At 48.7% G+C, this 17,625-nt stretch overlaps 1 protein-coding gene across 6 annotated transcripts in view; it reads left to right on the forward strand.

The window, feature by feature from the left end:
• The window catches only part of EPB41L1 (erythrocyte membrane protein band 4.1 like 1), a 144,058-nt gene that overhangs the window by 67,285 nt on the left and 59,148 nt on the right, over positions 1-17,625 (forward strand). For 5 of the 6 annotated variants that reach the window (XM_064276049.1, XM_023550204.2, XM_023550207.2 and 2 more), the window contains exon 1: positions 2,427-2,498. The exons of the other annotated variant lie outside the window; for it this stretch is intronic. The gene's annotated coding sequence lies outside the window, so the exon portion shown is untranslated. Of the gene's footprint in view, positions 1-2,426; positions 2,499-17,625 lie in introns of those variants that run through there. 6 annotated transcript variants of the gene reach the window in all.

A 17,625-nucleotide genomic window follows, 5' to 3' on the forward strand; every position in this document is an offset into this window, starting at 1 on the left:
ACACTCCATCCCCAAATTTCTCTGGGAAGGGTGGTTGTGGGCTAGAGCAGAAAGGGTATGGTCCAAGAAGCAGTCATCAAGCATGTGTGACCTTGGACAAGCCACTCACCACTCTGGGCCTCAGCCTGTCTATTTATAAAACAGGGGATATTATATTATAAGATGTTGTAAAGATCACATATGAAAGAGTTTTACAAACTGTAAAGTGATAATAGAAATTTTAGTCAAATAAGAGAAGCCCAGTTCTCTGTGCGGTCCATTGATCTGAAGTGAGTTGGGTCCTTTGTGTATAAATCCAGAATGATGTCTGGGAATGTCCTGCCTTGGTTTTGGGAATATAGCCTAGATTCTCCTGGGAAAGTGAGAGGCTCCATCCGGCTGAGGAGGGTGGGAAAGTGGCCTTGCCCCAGGGAGTAGTGGGGAGGGCTCTTGCCTGGTGGAAGGAAGGAAGGGGAGGAAGGTTCAGGGTAAGACAGTTGAACTAGGTAGAAGGAAGAAGGTCTTGACGTGCAGCCCAAAGCCTCCTGCTCACAGGAGCCCATGGATGGGAGGGCGAGGGAGCAGAGGAGATGGAGAACCCATTTAGAATCAAAACACTTAAAGGCAGGCAAGCAGGCAAGAGTTTCTTAGCAGCTGTGCATATGAAATAGTAAGTTCATTGAGCCTAGTGGACAGCAGGGAGAGTGAAGAGACAGGAGGCTGTGTCTTGGGAGCGTCTAGTGAAGGAGTTCATTGTGTTTCTTGGAGAAGAAAAGGCTTGGTTTGGGTGAAAAGGAGAAGGAACAGTTACTCTTGGGTTCTTAGAGGTGTGCTGAGCAGAAGGCATAGCCTTGTTCTGTGGGGGCCCTAGGGTTTCCACTAGGTCCTCGGGCAGATTGTCCTCCTGATGGGGGGAGGGAAGGAGCGAATGCCTGTCCCTGGAGTATGGAAGTAGCGATGGATACCGCAGTGAGGTGGACACTGAGGGAATTGCAGCATGGGAGATGGATGGCTCCTCTCACATCTGGGCTGGTTTCCAGCTTTGGGTCTCTGTGGTTCCCAGTGTACTGGATTTTAAGGTGCCTAGAAAAGTAGCTGATGCATAGTAGGCACTCAGGAATTATTTGAAGAATGAAGGAATAGATGTATATGCTCAGGGGCTTAGGGGCTAGAGTGGATTTGTAGTCATGCTGGTTGCAGATGTGGACTTGTGGGCAGAAATTTTTGGAGATCATGTTGTGGGTTGTCTACCATCTTCTCCCCACTTTCCACACAAACTGGGTAGGGCCCCTAGAGATAGATCTGTCCAACCCTTTCTTTGATCTTTTGCAAACTGGGGCAAGAGCAAGGGAGCAACTTGCCCAAAGGTAACTGCCAGTGGCATCCAGTGGCAAAGCTGGGCTAGAACCCAGCCCTCTGCTTGCCAGTCCTCTGCTGGTTGGAGATCCTTGCCTGTGGATTGAGTGAGGTGTGGTGGTCGGAGGGGCTTTTGAGTTGTACCAGTACTGCTGGAGGGGAGCAGCAGGGCTTAGCTTGGTTTAGAACTATAGCTTCAGTGCCACAGGCCCCTTGCCTATCCCCACCCCTTCTTGGAACCCCTGTGCACACTCAGTGTGTGTATACACATAAAACAAACATCTGTACACAGGCCTAGTCCTTAACAGGTACCTATGCTCACTGCTAGTAGCACTTATGGTTATTCTCACCGATGCAGGTGTGGACACTCACACACATACACACTTAGAGACATACACACACACACAGAGGATTCCCGGGAGGCACTGCACATACCTCTCGCCTGATGGGGGTGGGACAGAGTTCCAGGGAAGCTCTCCCCTGCTCTGTGCTGCAGGATAGGTGAGGGTATACGACTGGGGTGGGATGGGAGGTCCACTGAGGCTGAGTCACCCCTTCTGAGTCAGGGATCCGCCTTCCTCCCCCCCCCGCCCCCCTCTGCCCGCTGAGCCCCCAAGAGGGGGTTGGAGAGCAACTAGGAGGGCCCCCGCCCCCCGGCCAGGGGCAGAGTGGGGGACAGCGGAGGTGCAAGAGTTGGCTTCCGATGCACAGTCCCGCAGTGGCCCAGGAACTGCCAGGGTGGCAGAGACCAGGAGGAGGTGGCCTGGGAGCCTGAGAAAAGAGAGAGAAGGAGACCGGCAGCGACAGGAGGCGGAGGCAGGGGCAGGGCCGCCGCGAGGAAGGAGGCAGGCGCGCGGCGGCAGCCCCTAGACTGGGCGAGGAGGCCGGGGCGGGGGCGGGGCGGGGGCTGGCCGCGCGTCGGGCGCCAGGCCCGGGGCTGTGGGCACGGTGCCCAGCCCCCGGCGCACGCCGAGCCGCGGCCGCCGCTGCCGCTGCTGCAGTCGGCATCCATCAGCGGGCGGGGGTGTCGCGGCACAGGCTGCTCCGCAGAGCCCGCCGCGGTCCCGCGCTCCCGCCCCGCCCCGCGGCCTGCCGGCCCGGAGGAGCCGAGGGGGCCGCCGCTCGCCCAGCCTGCCCGACGACATGGGGACTCTCAGGCCCAGGTAGGCACTTGGGGAGCGGGGCAGGCGGCACTGGAAGCTGGGGGTTCGGTACGTATAGGCCCAGCCTCAGCCCTAGGGGATGAGTGGAGTGAGGCTGGGAGGACTGACTTGCACGCTGCTGGCCCCCTGGCCAGTGTAGGGGAAGGCGGTATCCTGTCCTCTCCATCTCCCACGTTTGCAGCCTCCCCAGAGGCTTGGAGAGAGAGGCCGGGAGGCGGTGGGCTGGTGCTTTCTGTGGGGATGAACGGTCCCTGGTCGCTGGTGCTGGGCTAGGACGGCTAGCGCACTCTGTTCTCAGAGACCATTCTGCTACCTACCATGGAGGCGGAGGGCTCTTTGGATCTCTCTGTCCAGGCTTCAGATGCTGCAGGACGTTCTCTTGGCTGGATGCTGTGTTACTGGGAAGTTCTTGCCCTCATCCTCGCCCTCTGGTTACAGATCTTTCTCCATTCTGGGCTTCCTTCTCCTCCCACCTCTCTTCCAAGACCCCCAAAGCTGGGGGACTGGACCTTAGCCCTGGGATCTCCGTGGTTCTGGCTAGATATTGTCCTGGACAGCAGCTGTCCCCACTGATTAGAAGGGATGGACTTGGGTGCCCCAGTTGTGTCTGGTACCTTCACACTTGGAGAGGTCAAATGTCCCAAGAGGCTGGGGTCTTGGGGGCAGGAGTGGAGGGAGGGCAAGTGACTACATCACCAGAGTACTTGCCGGGTGCTGAGGGCACTGGCTGGGGGAGCTGTGGCTCAGCGTGGCCCATGAGGACTTTTAGGGAATGGACAAGGACTAGGTAGGCGATCTGAGGTTGCTGGTCTCACTCAGCTGCTGGCCGTGGTCTTGCTTTTCCCTTGGAATGCTGAGGATGCATTGATGGGGGAGAGAGCACCACCACGTGTTCCTGCCTTCACTTCTGGATCCGCATACCACCTCCCCTGCACCTGAGGTGGGAGTGTAAGAGGACTGGATTTAGGACCTGTCTGGGGCCATGTAGGGTTCAGCTGCTCCATCTTGCTACCACTCTTGCATTAGGAATCTTCCAGAATCAGCTGTAGTTGAGTCAGGTTGAGAGCTGGGGACTGGGATGGTGCCCTCAGAGGCTCCTGGGAGACTTAGTGCTGCCTGTCCTGGGCAAGGGTATGAGAATAGAGGGCTGTGTGCCTGCCTGCCCACCCATCCCTCCAGATGGAGCCTGCAGCAGAGGCAGCCTGTGCCAGCCTCTTCTCTGAGCCACCATTGCCCAGGGAGGCTCTGCCAGCTCTGTGCAGGGATGGAGCTGGCTTCTGCGGGCCACCCTGAGGTCATGCCTGTTTGATGACTCCATCTATGCCCAGTATTTGTGGTCCCCATGCAGAGACAAAGCATGGTCCCTGGGATCTCAGGGGCACCTCATGGTAGTCCTGGAGGGGTCAGTACCAGGAGTCTTGTTCCTATTAGACCCTTTCTGGACTGTGTGGCAGTTCCCTGGGCTCTTCTTTGTGAATTTCTCGGAGATTTGCTTGCACATAACCCCAACATGAGAACAGCACTTAGTCCTGTAGACCTCACTCAGTAAATACTGAAAGATTGAATGAGGCCTAGAGAGGAAAAGTGACTTGTCCAAGGTCACATAGCAACTGAGTGAGAGAGCCAGCACTAATGTACCCAGGTGTTCTATTACTTGGCTTGGGATCCTCCCAGCCTGAATGCCTGCTTCCCAGTTGCTCCGCTTCCATATGTAGGACTCTGCCTAGGGCTGGGCATTACAGCCTGAAGCCTGATGCTGCCCTTTAGGAGGGGCTTTACATTAGCCTCACTGCCCTTGCTCCCAAGTGGTGAGAAGGAGAGGCCAGGGCTGCCTCCTAGATAATGGGCCGGGGCTGAAAGAATGGGTAATCAGTGGTCCTGAGCCCTCTTGGGAGTATGCAGAGCCAAGAGGATGCTGGGTGCCCAGGGATGTTCTGGGACTGAGCCTCCAGAGGGCAGGGGCAGGGGAAGAGGGTCTCTTGACTAGAACAAGCTGAGGTGGGAAGTGCATCAGTGTTAGCTACAGATGGATGCTGCTGTGGGCCCCTTTCTGGGATTCTGTGTCCCTATCTCGTAAAATAATCTCTACCTGGCATAATACCAATGATTATGCAATCAGAATGACAGCATTTATTGAGCACTTACTGTACACCAGGCACTGTGTTAAATGCTTTGCATCATCTCATAGCAACCCTATCAGGTAGGTGCTATGACTAGTCACTTTTTACAGATGAGAAATGGAGGCACAGAGAGCTTAAATAATTTGCCTGAGGTCACACAGCTAGAAAATATGGGACTGCTTGAGTCCAGAGCCCTTTTCTCTCCCATGACATTATACCTGGGCAGGGTCTGGGGGTACCAGGTTGGTGTCCAGCAGAGCCGGTCAATTCATTGGTGTGCCAGGTCTGGTCCAGGTGGAGAGATCTGTGTGTTGGGTCTGGTAAGGCAGGGGTGGCTCTGTGGCCTGAAAGCTACAGTGGTTCCACAGATAGGGGCAGAGAGGTATTGGCTGGGGGCCCTCAGAGAGGGGCTGGCCTTTTGCTTCCTGATCAGGGTCCCCTAGACGTGGGGAAGCTCCAGATTTCCTGCTCCCACAGGCTGTCATGAAACATCAACTGACCCTGACACCCACCCCTGCCGTATATGGTAGGGCCATAATGGCTAGAAACCACAGGGGAGGGAATGCAGGGGCACCACCAGCTGGAACTCTGAAGAGGAAGCCCTGTAGCCTGGGCGGAAGGGTGGCGTGGGAACAGGCTGGCACAGGTGGGACTGCTTCCTTTGTGGGCTGAAGGCTTGTGGATAAGAATAGTAACAACTAACATTTATTGAGCACTTATTACATACCAAGCAACTATTGTAAGGGCTTAGATGTGTAACTCATATAATTGCCACACAACCCTATGAGATAGGTATTGTAATCCTCTCCACTTTACAGACTGAGGGAACTGAGGTTTAGGGAGGGGAAGGCAGTTGCCCAAAATCACACAGCCAGGGTATGGGAGAGCTAGGATTCAAACCCGGCAGTATGGGTCAGAGCCCAAGTTCCTCACAGCCATGCCAGGCAGCCTGCAGTTTCTTATCAGAGGTTATACTCAGCTTTGTTCAGTTTGAAAACATTCCCTGAGGACCTCCTGCATGCCAGGCCCAGTGTGGCCTCTGGAGAATAGGAAGGAAGCAATGCATCCCTCTCCTCAAGGGGAGAGACACAGACATGGCACAGGGGAAGGTAAAGAGTGCGCTATTGTATATGCAGGGACGGATTGCCCATTAAGAAAAGTGCACACGGGCTTACTTGTGCTTACTTACTAATCCGTAGTGCACAATTTCACCTATTTTTCACCATGACAAAGATTGCATACTGGTTAATCCACCCCTGTGTGTATGCTAAGCATGGATTCCTATTTTGGTGATCAGGAAGGGATTCAAGGAGATGGGGGTCTTTGAGCTGGGCCCTAATGGCCAAGCCAGTCTTTGATAGTTGTGAGAATGGAGACCCCTTCCCCCAGGTGAGAGGGAAAAGAAATAGGGATGCATTTGAAGAATGGCATTGGTTGGGAGTGCAAGGAGCAGATGGTGCAGGGGGGATGGGTGAGCTAGAAGGTGACCCAGAAAGTCAGGTTGTTGTCTGGGTCTTCGCTGAAGCTCTGGACTCCTCCAGACCTAGGTTCCAGTCCCAGCACTGCTGTATACTCACCGTGTGGCCTTGAGCAAATCGTTTGGCTGATTGAGCCTCAGTTTCCTTATCTGTAGAATGTGGGTGAACACATCTGTTTTATAGTGATTGTATTGTGGTTGTTATTACATAAAACACCAAGCTCAGTGCTGGCATTACAGGAACTCAGTAAACATTAGTTCTCTCCCTGCTTCCTTCTCTTAAATGTCAGGCTAAGATGTTTCCACTTGACTTGAGCCTGGAGGCTCTGGAAGCTTTTGCAGGTTTTTGGTCAGGTGAGGGACAGGACAGAAATGTGTTTTCCAAAGGTGCCTCTGGCGACTGTGAACCAGAAGGAGGGGACGGACTTCGGTCTTGCAGGGGAAACATTAACCAAGTGGGTTTAGAAGTGTGAAGAGGGAGGAAGGTTGAAACTGCACTAAGATGCCTCCTAGGCTGGCAGGGCTGGTTGGGGGAGGAGCAGCATTGGGTGGGGGAGGCCAAAGAGCTCATGAATTCTGTTTGAAGCCTGGCAAGTTTGAGATGAAGGGCTCATCTCCCTTCAGTCATTTGGAAGGTTAGGCAGCATCTTCTTTGAGCATCTGGTTGTTTCTTTCTTTTGAATTTTTTCCTTTGGATGAATCCCCATCAGAGCTTTCTCTATAATAGCAGCAAATTTGGCCTAAGTGTCCAACAATAGGGAGATGATTGAGTACATTTTGGAACATCCACTGGATAAAATAATACACAGCCGTTAACAGCCACGGAAATACTTACCCTGACAGCATATGGAGCTGTGCATTTGCAAAGCTTTTTTGCATCCTTTATGCATGTCATTGCTTACAACTGCCTGGTGACAGAAGTGTGGCAGGGGTTAGATCCTGTGCATAAAGGACTTGAGGCTAGACTACAGCCTCCTTAAGGGCAGGGTAGTTCAGTGATTTGCAAATGCTTGTGGAGTGAAAGAATGATTGAGTGAACAAAGCAGAGGGGGAAATGACTTACCCAACATCAGGTTGGTAATAAGACCCCGGACCTGGGCCTCCTTCACCATGCATGCCATGTTCTTTTAACCTCACCATCCAGTGTCTGTGAGTGGAGTAGGTAGAGAAGTTCTGAGTAGGAACTTGGGACTTGCACTGACCAGGGCTAGCTGTTCTTATTAACTCTGGGGCCTTGGGAAAATAATTTATCTTTTTTTTTTCTTGTACTTTAGATGAAGATTTACAGGGCAAATTGGTTTCTCATTAAACAATTAATACATATACTGTTTTGTGACGTTGGTTGCCAACCTCACGACATTTCAACACTCTCCCCTTCTCAACCTTGTGTTTCCCATTACCAGCTTTCCTGTCCCCTCCTGCCTTCTCGTCCTTGCCCCTGGGCTGGTGTGCCCATTTAGTCTCATTTTGTTTTATGGGCTTGTCTAATCTTTGCCTGAAGGGTGAACCTCAGGAGTGACTTCAGTATTGAGTTAAAAGGGCATCCGTGGGCCATACTCTCGGGTTGTCTCCAGTCTCTGTTAAACCAGCAAGTCTGATCTTTTATTGTGAGTTAGAATGTTGTTCTATATTTTTCTCTAGCTCTGTCCAGGACCCTTTATGTGATCCCTGTCAGAGCAGCTGGTGGTGGTAGCCAGGTACCATCAAGTTGTGTTGGACTCAGTCTGGTTGATAATTAATCATTTTAAGCCTCAATTTCCCCATCTGTTATGTGGATAATAAAGTACCTGCTTTTAGGGTTGTTGTCAAGGCTGAGTGGGATAAGGCATCTAAAACTCTTAGCATGGAACTAGCCCCTAATGAAGCATCCCATTAATGTTACTCAGGTGGTAATGATGATGTCATAATGTGGAAATATTTCTGATATAATTAATGTTAAAGTTTTTAAATTCCACAAAATTATGAGCACTTAGTGGTATAAAATTAGGTATCTACAAAGAGGTTGGAAGAAAACAGGCAAAAATGGAGTTATAGCATGTACTATGGGAAGCAAATAAGACTGATTAAAATACATCATTAGTATTATATTTATTTTTTCTTTGGTTTTAATTACAAAGGAAATGTGTGAAACATTCTAATAATTCAGAAGTATATTCTCTCCTTGGCTCCCTAACCAAGATTCTTCTCTCCAGAAATAACCAGTGAGAACAGGGTGGTGTGTATCCTTCCAGGATATTTTGTATGCTTACATAAACATATACAAACCAAAATGGGGCCATAAATTACAGATTATTTTATGACTTGTATTTTTCATGTAATTACATATCAACTGTGTTCCATGTCAGTACATATAAAATCTATCTTAAAAATTTTCACAAGAAATATGTAGGAATACTTCTGTAATAAAATTTTTTTATGGATAAAGCCTGGTTAATTTGGCCAGTTCTCTGTTGATGGATATTTAAAAGTTATTCCCAGTTTTACTCAATTCCAAATAATGCTGACTATGAACTATAATAATGTTTAAACAATTAATGAAAATCAAGTGAGAGAAAGCCAGACTCTATGAGACCGTGCAAGTTGCCCATTAAGATATACCACTCTTCCCTTCCCCTTTGTCCTCTCTTACCAGTGGAACCCGAGGGGGCAAGAGCACTGAGAGATAGTCTGCTTGGAGTTGGCCTGTCCTGTGCCCTCAGAGGGTGAGGATGTCTCAGGGAATCCCTTCTTTCACTCACCCAGTATGGAGCTCATCTGTGACATTTTCAAATTCTCCTTTAGACACTATGAGCTGCTGCCTGAGCTTTGCTATACACCTTGAGTGTCCTTGGAAGAGTAATTTACCTTCTCTGGACTTCAGTTTATCCATCTGTATAGTAGTGACAGCCTTACTGATCAGGCCATTGCTGTCACTTACTGAGTATCTACTCCATGTCAAACACTGTGCCGGAGTGAGCTTTGTGTGTATTACCTTGCTTAATCCTCACTACATCCTTGGATATATGCCCATTGCAGTTGAGTCCATTGCAGCTCATAGCGATCCTATAGGACAGAGTCGAACTGTCTCACAGAGTTTCCAAGGCTGTAATCTTTACAGAAGCAGACTGCCACATCTTTCTCACATGGAGAACCATCGACCTTTGAGTTAGCACCTGAGCCTTTAAGCACTGTGCCACCAGGGCTTCTTTGATGTATAGAGGGTACTATTCTCATTTTATATGCTCACACTGGCACGTAACAGTGTGGTCACATAACAGTGTGGTCATGTAACTCGGCTAAGGTCACCAAGCCAATGAAGCCAGGATTGACACTCTGGCTGCAAAGCCCATGTTTGTAACCACTGTTCCACACTTCCTGTCACCAAGGCCCCATTGGTGAGGTCCAAGTGAAATGATGATTATAAAAGGATCTTGTAAATTTTAGAGCGTCCTGGACGTGGGAGGGTTGATACTGCTGCTGTTATTTCTACATCCAGAGCAACGGTAGCTTTGGTTACATGCTTTACAGCAAGTAGGAGATCGTGGGACGTAGAAGGGTTGAGGGGGCAAAGCATGGGACTGTGAGCCAGCACACCTGGGTCCTAGTCCTGGCTCTGCTCGCACTGATTAGCCATGTGACCTTGTCAGTCAAGTTGAGCTGTGGAGTAAGCTCGCCTATCCCCTGTGGCCCTTGTGACTCTCAAATGAGATAAAGTTTGGAAGATAGCCAGCACTGTTCCCAGCTCCCACAGGGTGCCCTGCTAGAGGGGGAGGTCTCAGTCTGCCTCCTGCATAGTCATCAATGTGGTCCAAGAGGGAGGCGGTTCTCCTCCCCCCTCCTTTTTTTTTTTTTAGTTCTCCTTTTTGATGCTGTTACGCTGCAGTTCTGGGCATGTCACGTGGTCCCCAGCCCACAACTGCACATCAGTCTGTGACTCCGCTGTGGCACGTGAAGCCTTGGGGAAGAAGCCAGTGCTGACGGGTGGCAGCCTCTTCACGTTGCTTGGTTTTATTTAAGCCTCTGACAAATTGCCATCTTCCACTGCCACGTACAGCCCTGAGCACCAGTAAGAATGGCTGCAGGCTCTCGCTCCCTTTTAGACCCCTCTGCTGCCATTGGGAGGCTCCCGTGGCTGAGGAGCACAGGCCCCAGAGGAAGCTCTCTCAGCCTGCACCCCTCCTCCCCGGCATTTCATCACAGGTCGTCATTTCATTCATGTCCATCCAGTGATTGTCACTTGAGGAAGTGAATGTTCCATTCAGGGGAAGTCCCCGTGGGAAGTAACATCATCTCCAGCAACTGTGAGAGAAAGAACAAGCCTTAATAGGCTCTCTTTGTTTTTTTTTTTTTAATTCTTTTCTGACTCCAAAAGTAATACATGTTCAGAGTAGAAAAATTGGAGAATTCAAAGAACCCCCTAAAAGGTAAAAAAAAAAAAAAAAAAATCTGTAATTTCCCAAGGAAATGCTATTGTTAACATTTCAACATTTAGACTTTATAATAAAGATAAGAATATCTGTTATTTCTTGAGCACTAACTATGGGTGTTGACATGTGTTAAATGCTTTATGTGCATAATCTCATTCAGTTTTCACAGGAAACCTGTGAAGTACTTGAGATGGTCGTTGTGATTTTACAGATGAAGAAACCGAGGCACAGAGAGGTTAAGAGACTTGCTCAAGGTCTCCCTGTCTTCCGTTTTGTCATGCTTAACCACTTTGACTATACTGCATCTTCCTAGGGCTTCCTTCCTGCCCCCAATTCATATAGAAATGTAGTGTCAGAAAGTTTATTAGTGAGATTCTAGCAGAAAACAGAATTTCACTCAGTTCAACTGAGGAGAGGTTAATAAGGTATGGGTTATGCTACGGGAACCCACAAGGGGTATTTAACCCCAGAAACTAGCCAAAATGAGAAACTTAATGTTATCACCCCTCACCCTGAAAGTGTAGAGGAAGGGAATGGTGTTGCCACGGTTCAGTGATGGCTGGAACTGTGCAAGGAACTTTCACACTGGGGCTCAGTCACTGCCACAACCACAGGGAGGAAAACTGGGGAAGGTATATCCTGACCTCTCTCTCCTGCTCTCTGATTTCCTGCTAGCGCCTCCCATTGGCGAAACCCAACCATAAACCAGCAGGCAATGAAGCTCCAGGAATAGGCTATAGGCGTCGGCCTCCCACTTCATTGTACGGGGAATGGACCTGGGAGTGCAAATGGAGACTAACAGCCCAGGAGGCGTGATTCAGGGAGTTGTGCCCCTTGACTTCCCCAAAAGAAAGAAAAGTTACCTTGGTAACTGTGATTGTTGAAAACATCAAACAAAAAGGTCTCGCTTTCTGCCTAGTTTGGTGTTCTGGTGCTGTCTTAGTTATCTAGTGCTGCTATAACAGAAATACCATAAGTAGGTGGCTTTAACAAACAGAACTTTATTTTCTCACAGTTCGGGAGGCTAGAAATCCGAATTCAGGGTGCTGGCTCTAGGGGAAGGCTTTCTTTCTTCATCAGCTCTGGAGGAAGATCCTTGTCTCTTCTGAGCTTCTGTTCCTGAGCAATCTTCATGTGGCTTGGCATCTCTCTTCCCCTATGTCTGCTTGCCTAATTTGCTCTTTTTATCTCTTGCAAGAGATTGACTCAAGACACACCCTACACTAATCCTGCCTCAGTAACAGAAAACTCATTCTCCAGTGGGATTATACCCACAGGCACAGAGATTAGGACTTAAAACACATATTTTGGGGGGACACAATTCAATCCATTACAGGTGTCCGTTACACCCTACCCATCTCTCTTTCTCTTTCCTCCTTTCTACTACCACCTCTTCTCTTACCTGGCTCAGAATTCCCAAGAATACCTAGACAAAAGTTGTCGGTGTCCAAGATTTAGAAGAAACACCCTTGCTGCCTAGGGCGTGATTGTTCATGACCATGGAGCCATGTGGCTGTGTGTATCCTTTTGATGTTCTACTGTGTATATGTGTATAAAGGCTTGGTTCTCCTGTGTATGTCATAAACATATTGACATACTTTCCTTTGTATTTAGTGTGACTTCAGCTTTCAAATTTCGAAGTTCTTTTATTCTCTGTAACATCTTTTATCTACATGGCCCTGCTCTGAAGCCGAGGATATTCTGCATTGACAAATGAGGAAACAGAGACTCAGAAAGGAGAAGTGACTTGCCTGGGACCATCAGATAGAAGTGGTAGCATTGAAACAAGAAGCAATGGTCTTGATTCCGAGTTCAGGGCTCTTCCCCAGTGTAATTGTCTCTTTCAATTTTGAGAAGTCTTTCCTTGACTCGCCTCACTCCTGGGAGAAATTAGCACAGTATGAGTCCCCCAGGGGTGCTGAAATGTCATGTAGTGAGAAGGACTTTGGAGTCAGAGAGACCTGGCCCAGCTTCACGAGCTTGGGCAAATCAGTATGCCTTTTTAAGGTACAGTATCCTCACAGGTAAAATAAGGATGTTAATATCAGGATCTTGAGTGGAAAAGACAGATGCTTAAAATTGATTGGGAGAGGCTGGCTGGCTTGTAACCAGAAAGCCTCCTGAGGTGAACGCAGCCCAGGTCTCTGGTCCTCAGTTAAGTAGACTTAGAAATTGCCTTGCTGGTGTTCCATCCACCCATCATCCTTGTATTCATCCATTCATCCATCTTCCATTCATCTGATGCCAGATCCCGTGGGTTTGAATCCTGGCCCTGCCATTTACCAGCTGTACCATCTTGGGCAAGTTACTTCACTGTGCTTTAGTTTTGTCTTTTGTGAAAAGGAGACAGTAAGAGTGCCTACTTTATAGGTTATTATGTGAATCAAATGAGTTAACCAATCGATCAGTGCCTGGAAAATAGCAAACTTTATAAATGTTAGCTTTGTTGTTGTTATTTATCAAGACCTGTGCTAGGCCCTGGGGACGATGGCAAACAAGGTAGACCAAGTTCCTGTCTTTATGAAGTTTATATTCTGGAGGAGGAATAAAAACAAATAGGTAAATCAATCAATAAATATACTTTCAATTTGTGAATTGCTACGAAAAAAATCCCAGCATGATATGACCAATAAATAATAATAATAAGGAGAGGGGCCCACTTTAGACAGGGTGGGCAAGGGGTGTGTCTTAGTTTCCTGGGGCTGCCATAACAAAATACCACAAGGTGGGTGGCTTTAAAGAACAGAAATTTATTCTCGTAGTTCTGGAGGCTAGAAGTTTGAATGCAGGGCATTGGCAGGCCTGTGCCCTCTGTTGGCTCTAGAGGAAGATCCTTCCTTGTCTTTTTTAGCTCCTGGCTTGCAGACAGATCCTCACACACTGTCTTCCCCTGTGTGATCCTGTTTCCATGTCTGTTCTCCCCTTTTATAAAACACCAGTAGAAAGGATTAGGATTAGGGCCCACCTTACTTCAGTATGACTGAACTGATAATGTTTTCAAAGAAAGACCCCATTTCACCAAACAAAGTCACATTCACAGGTACAGGGGTTAGAACTTTAGCATATATTTTGGGGGACACAATTCAACCCATAACAGGGTGTATAGATTGAGATCTGGAGGAGCTCAGTGTCCTTGCAGGGGAAACAGTAAGGACAGAAGCCCCATGGTAGGAACAGACAGAAAGCCAGTGTGACAAGCCCACGGTCATGGTGGGGCTTGAGGGGAGAGGATGGGCAGTGGTGGGAGCTGATGCTGGAGAGATGAGCAGGAGTCATATCATGAAGGGACCTGTACCTTTGATAAGGAGTTTTTATTTTAGTTGGATGGGAAGCCATTGGAGGGTTTTAAAGAGGGCATCCAACTGAGGTTTTGAAAAGATCCCTGTGGCTGCCCTATGGAGAATAAACTCTAGGAGGGCCCACGCAGCAGCAGGGAGACTGGACAGAGCTGGGACAGCTACCTGGGCACAAGTTGATAGTGGCTTAGACCTGGGCAGTGGCTGTGGGGATGGAGAAGAAGGAGCAAATCTGAGCTACTGGAACTCAGAGATGCTGACTCATGCTAACTCTGGTTAGAGAGTCTGATGTATAAACCAGATGCTCAGTTGGTTAATTTTTAATAAGTGGTACAACTCTGAGGCTGAGTGGATATCGTCTCAGCCAGAGTAGGACACCTCTCTGCAGGCCACCCAGATAGAAAGCCACGGCATGTGAAAGCGGCTTAGTGTCCCTGGAAGGCGAGCCAGGGAAGCCAGACTGGTTGCATTGCGGAAGAGTATCAGATGCTGACAACCTGCTGGGGCGGTCCCCAGGCCAGATTAAATGGGCATCCGGGACCTCTCCAGCCCCTCTCCTCCAGACAGAGCTAGTGTGGGCACTGTCAGCATTTACTTCTCTGGCTGACTTTTTCCCTTTCTAATCCCTTGTCAGTCTGGCCCTGCTGGCCTCTGTCTCTTCGAACATCTCTTTCTCTATCCATTCTGGCCGGGCACTTCTGAACTCCTGGTTCTTAGGCCATTCCTCAGTGCAGCTTCCCATTACTGCCTGTAATTATAGAGCCTACTTCTCAGTGTTGTTTTATTGGGTGCATTCCATGCTGAGTGCTCTCTCTACATTATTTACTGAATCTCCATCATCACCCTGAGAGGGAGGTGAGGCAGCTGAGGCTCAGAGACGTGAAATCACTTCCCAAGGTCACAGAGGCAAGTAAGTGTCAGAGCTGGGCTTTGGGTCTAGGTCAGCCTGACTCCAAAGCTTGTGCTCTTAATCACTGAGCAGTGGGACCCCTGCTCTGCTGCCCCTCGAGGGCTCCATGAGGTGACTATGTGTGAAGCCCCAGGGCCTGGTCCGCAGTGGTGCTCAGTGATGGAGCCTTGTCCTTCTCCAGCAGAGAAACAGTTCTGACTCTGTAGGGCTGCCCGCACCACCCTCAGCTCTTCATCTCTCCCCAGCTGTCCTTCTGCCAGGCTGTTAGGAGCCCACCTAACTTTACAGCTTCTCATTCTTAGGTATCAGGATTGCAAGGTCTCCTCACTGTTCCCTGCACAGCCCCACTTATTCCCATCTTGGGTGTTTGTCCACGGGGTCACTCAGCCCAAATGCCCTCCCCGCCATCACCTGTCTAAATTTTCCCTTTTATTTAAACCTAACTCTGCCCTCACTTTCCGTTCCCTGGCCTATAAGCATATTTGGTAACTCCCTGCCACACTGACCTCCAGGTCTCCCAGCTGTTCTGAGAGGCTGAAACATGCACTGGCAAATCTAAATCACATCCTGCCTGGGTGTTAAGTGTTTCCTGGGTAAATCTCCTCCTTCCGTTTTGGCAGTGAGCACTGCACGGACTAGCACTTGCTTTCCCCCTGGGTCTCCTTAGTGGTGGGGCCACCCAGTGGGCTCCGCCAGGCTGTGTGACCTGGGGCCTGGGCAGAACCTTGCTTACATGGCAGGCTGTGCCAGGAGCCAAGACTGGGTTCTTAGCCTGCCTTCTGTAGCCTAGTGAGAGAACCATGCTGTTATCCCTGAACTTGTGAAATAAGGGATTTCATCATGGGTTTAAAAAAAATAATAATGTTATTTTTCTTTGTAGTTCATTAAAATTATTTTTAACCTCTGCTTTTTTTTTTAATCATTCAAGGAATCTCCAAGTATAGTAGCGAACTCAAGAACTACAGCTAAACAGATAAAAGAAAAAATTAATAACTTGTTCTCCTGCTACCCAGAAATAACCATGGTTAATACTTTGCTGAATTTTCTGTATCCGTGTAGTGTATTTTGTGCTATTGATCAGAATAGGATCAATCGATACAAACTGTTTTGTATTATGCTTTTTTTTCACTCAAATATTTTCCATGACATTATTTTTTACATCATTGTTTTTCTACTCTAGAGAGTGAATGAACCATCATTTATTTAAGGAGCCCCTGGTCATGGGGTTCAGTGGTGGCTCATGCCATCCCTTGGCTCTCAGCCTGGCCTGAGTGTTTTCTCCTTTGAGGGGGTTCTGTTGGGGTTGGCTTGGGGCAGCAAATGCAGTGGGAAGAATAATGGGCTTGGAGTTAGGATCTGAGGAGTCAGGAGGCAGGGCGGGGTGGCGGGTGGTGGTGGGAGGAACCAGGGAAGACCTATCTGAGGAAATGACTATCACTTAAGTCTCTTTTGCTCCCTGGGTCTCACCTGTGAAAGAAAAGGAGTAGATGCAATGATCTCAAAAGACTGTTGCAGCTGGAAGCATGAGGTATTCACTGCCAGCAGGCTCTGCTGGAGACCTGGGCAGAGGAGGAGCTGGATATTTAAGATTGCTCTCTTCGTTGCTTCCAGGGAGATTGAGGCCCAGGAAAGGTTCAGAGTGTGGGCTGAACACAGACTGAGGCCATCTGAGGGAGAGAGGAGGAGCTGATATGCCAGGCCCCTGTGCTGGGCCCTGTTCCTCCAGACTGCCTGGGCCCACGTGGATCCTGTGGATTCCGCTTCTCACAGCAGAAAACATACTGATTAGTCTGTGAATCCCTCCCCCACCACACACACACTATTTTTTTTTTTAAGCAAAATTAAGTAGGCATCTATTTTAAGAGTTGTTGCCTATAGGCTTTATATGGCATAACGGCCAATGAATCCCTAAGTGCAGGCTTAGAAAAGATCCTGAGGCAGGCAGACAAGTCTCAATTTGACTCTAACTGAGCTCACCTTGAGCAGCTCTTGTTGCTTTGTGTCTTGGCATAAAAAAAAAAAAAAAGTCGGCACTTATTGTCACAGAAACGATGGAGAGCCTTTATTTAACTATGGCTTTAAGTCATACCTGTAAAGTCCAGGGTGATAACATAAGTGGAAAACATTTCTGGATGGAGATGAGGCAATGGGGACCAAGGCCTTTCCTTCCTGATCTGACTTCTGAGCAGCATCAGTGACAACAGACCCTCTTACTGGTACTCTGAGCTTCCATTTACAAAGCACCACACTCATTATCCACTCCGTGGGGATTGAGGATGCTCTTGACTTGTCCCAGGTCCTAGAGCTCTCATGTGGCTGAGGGGGGTGCTCAGGGTGACTTTTCACCTGCTGCTGTTTCCTATGGGCTGGGCTGGTGCCCCCTGGGACCCAGGAAAACTGAAGAAAAAAAGGAAGTGTGGGGCAGGGGACCTGGAGCAAGTGGGTAGCCCAGGGTGAATCTGTCTGTCTACCCACTGAAGGGCTTCCATAGTGGATAGAAGCAGGGTAAGGGGACCTGCCTGTCTAGTCTGGTTTGTTTTCATTTAATACGATGGATTTAGAGGAGAGTCTAATCTCAGGGGTGAGGGCTCCCTACCTACTTTTCTGTTCCCCTGGTTTTAGCTCCAAATTCTTTTCTGGGGTTTGGGATCAGAGATGGGTGCTCTTGCCCCCCTCTCGCTCTCTTTTTTTTCTTTAATTGTGGGTTGAAAAAGTATTTGTTCATTAAAAAAAAAAAACAAATAATACCAAAATGTATAAAGTAAAAAATGAAGTTCCCTCTCTTATCTCCCCCGCTTCCTACAGAACTTTCTTTTTTTCCTTTATTCGCTTCTGAATTATTAACCCCTTATTTTTTTTTTAAGAGCTATGGCTGCAAACCATAAAGGTTTGCAGTTCAAATCTACTAGGCGCTCTTT

The sequence above is a fragment of the Loxodonta africana genome, chromosome 24 (assembly GCF_030014295.1).
Source record: "Loxodonta africana isolate mLoxAfr1 chromosome 24, mLoxAfr1.hap2, whole genome shotgun sequence".
Lineage (NCBI taxonomy): Eukaryota > Metazoa > Chordata > Mammalia > Proboscidea > Elephantidae > Loxodonta > Loxodonta africana.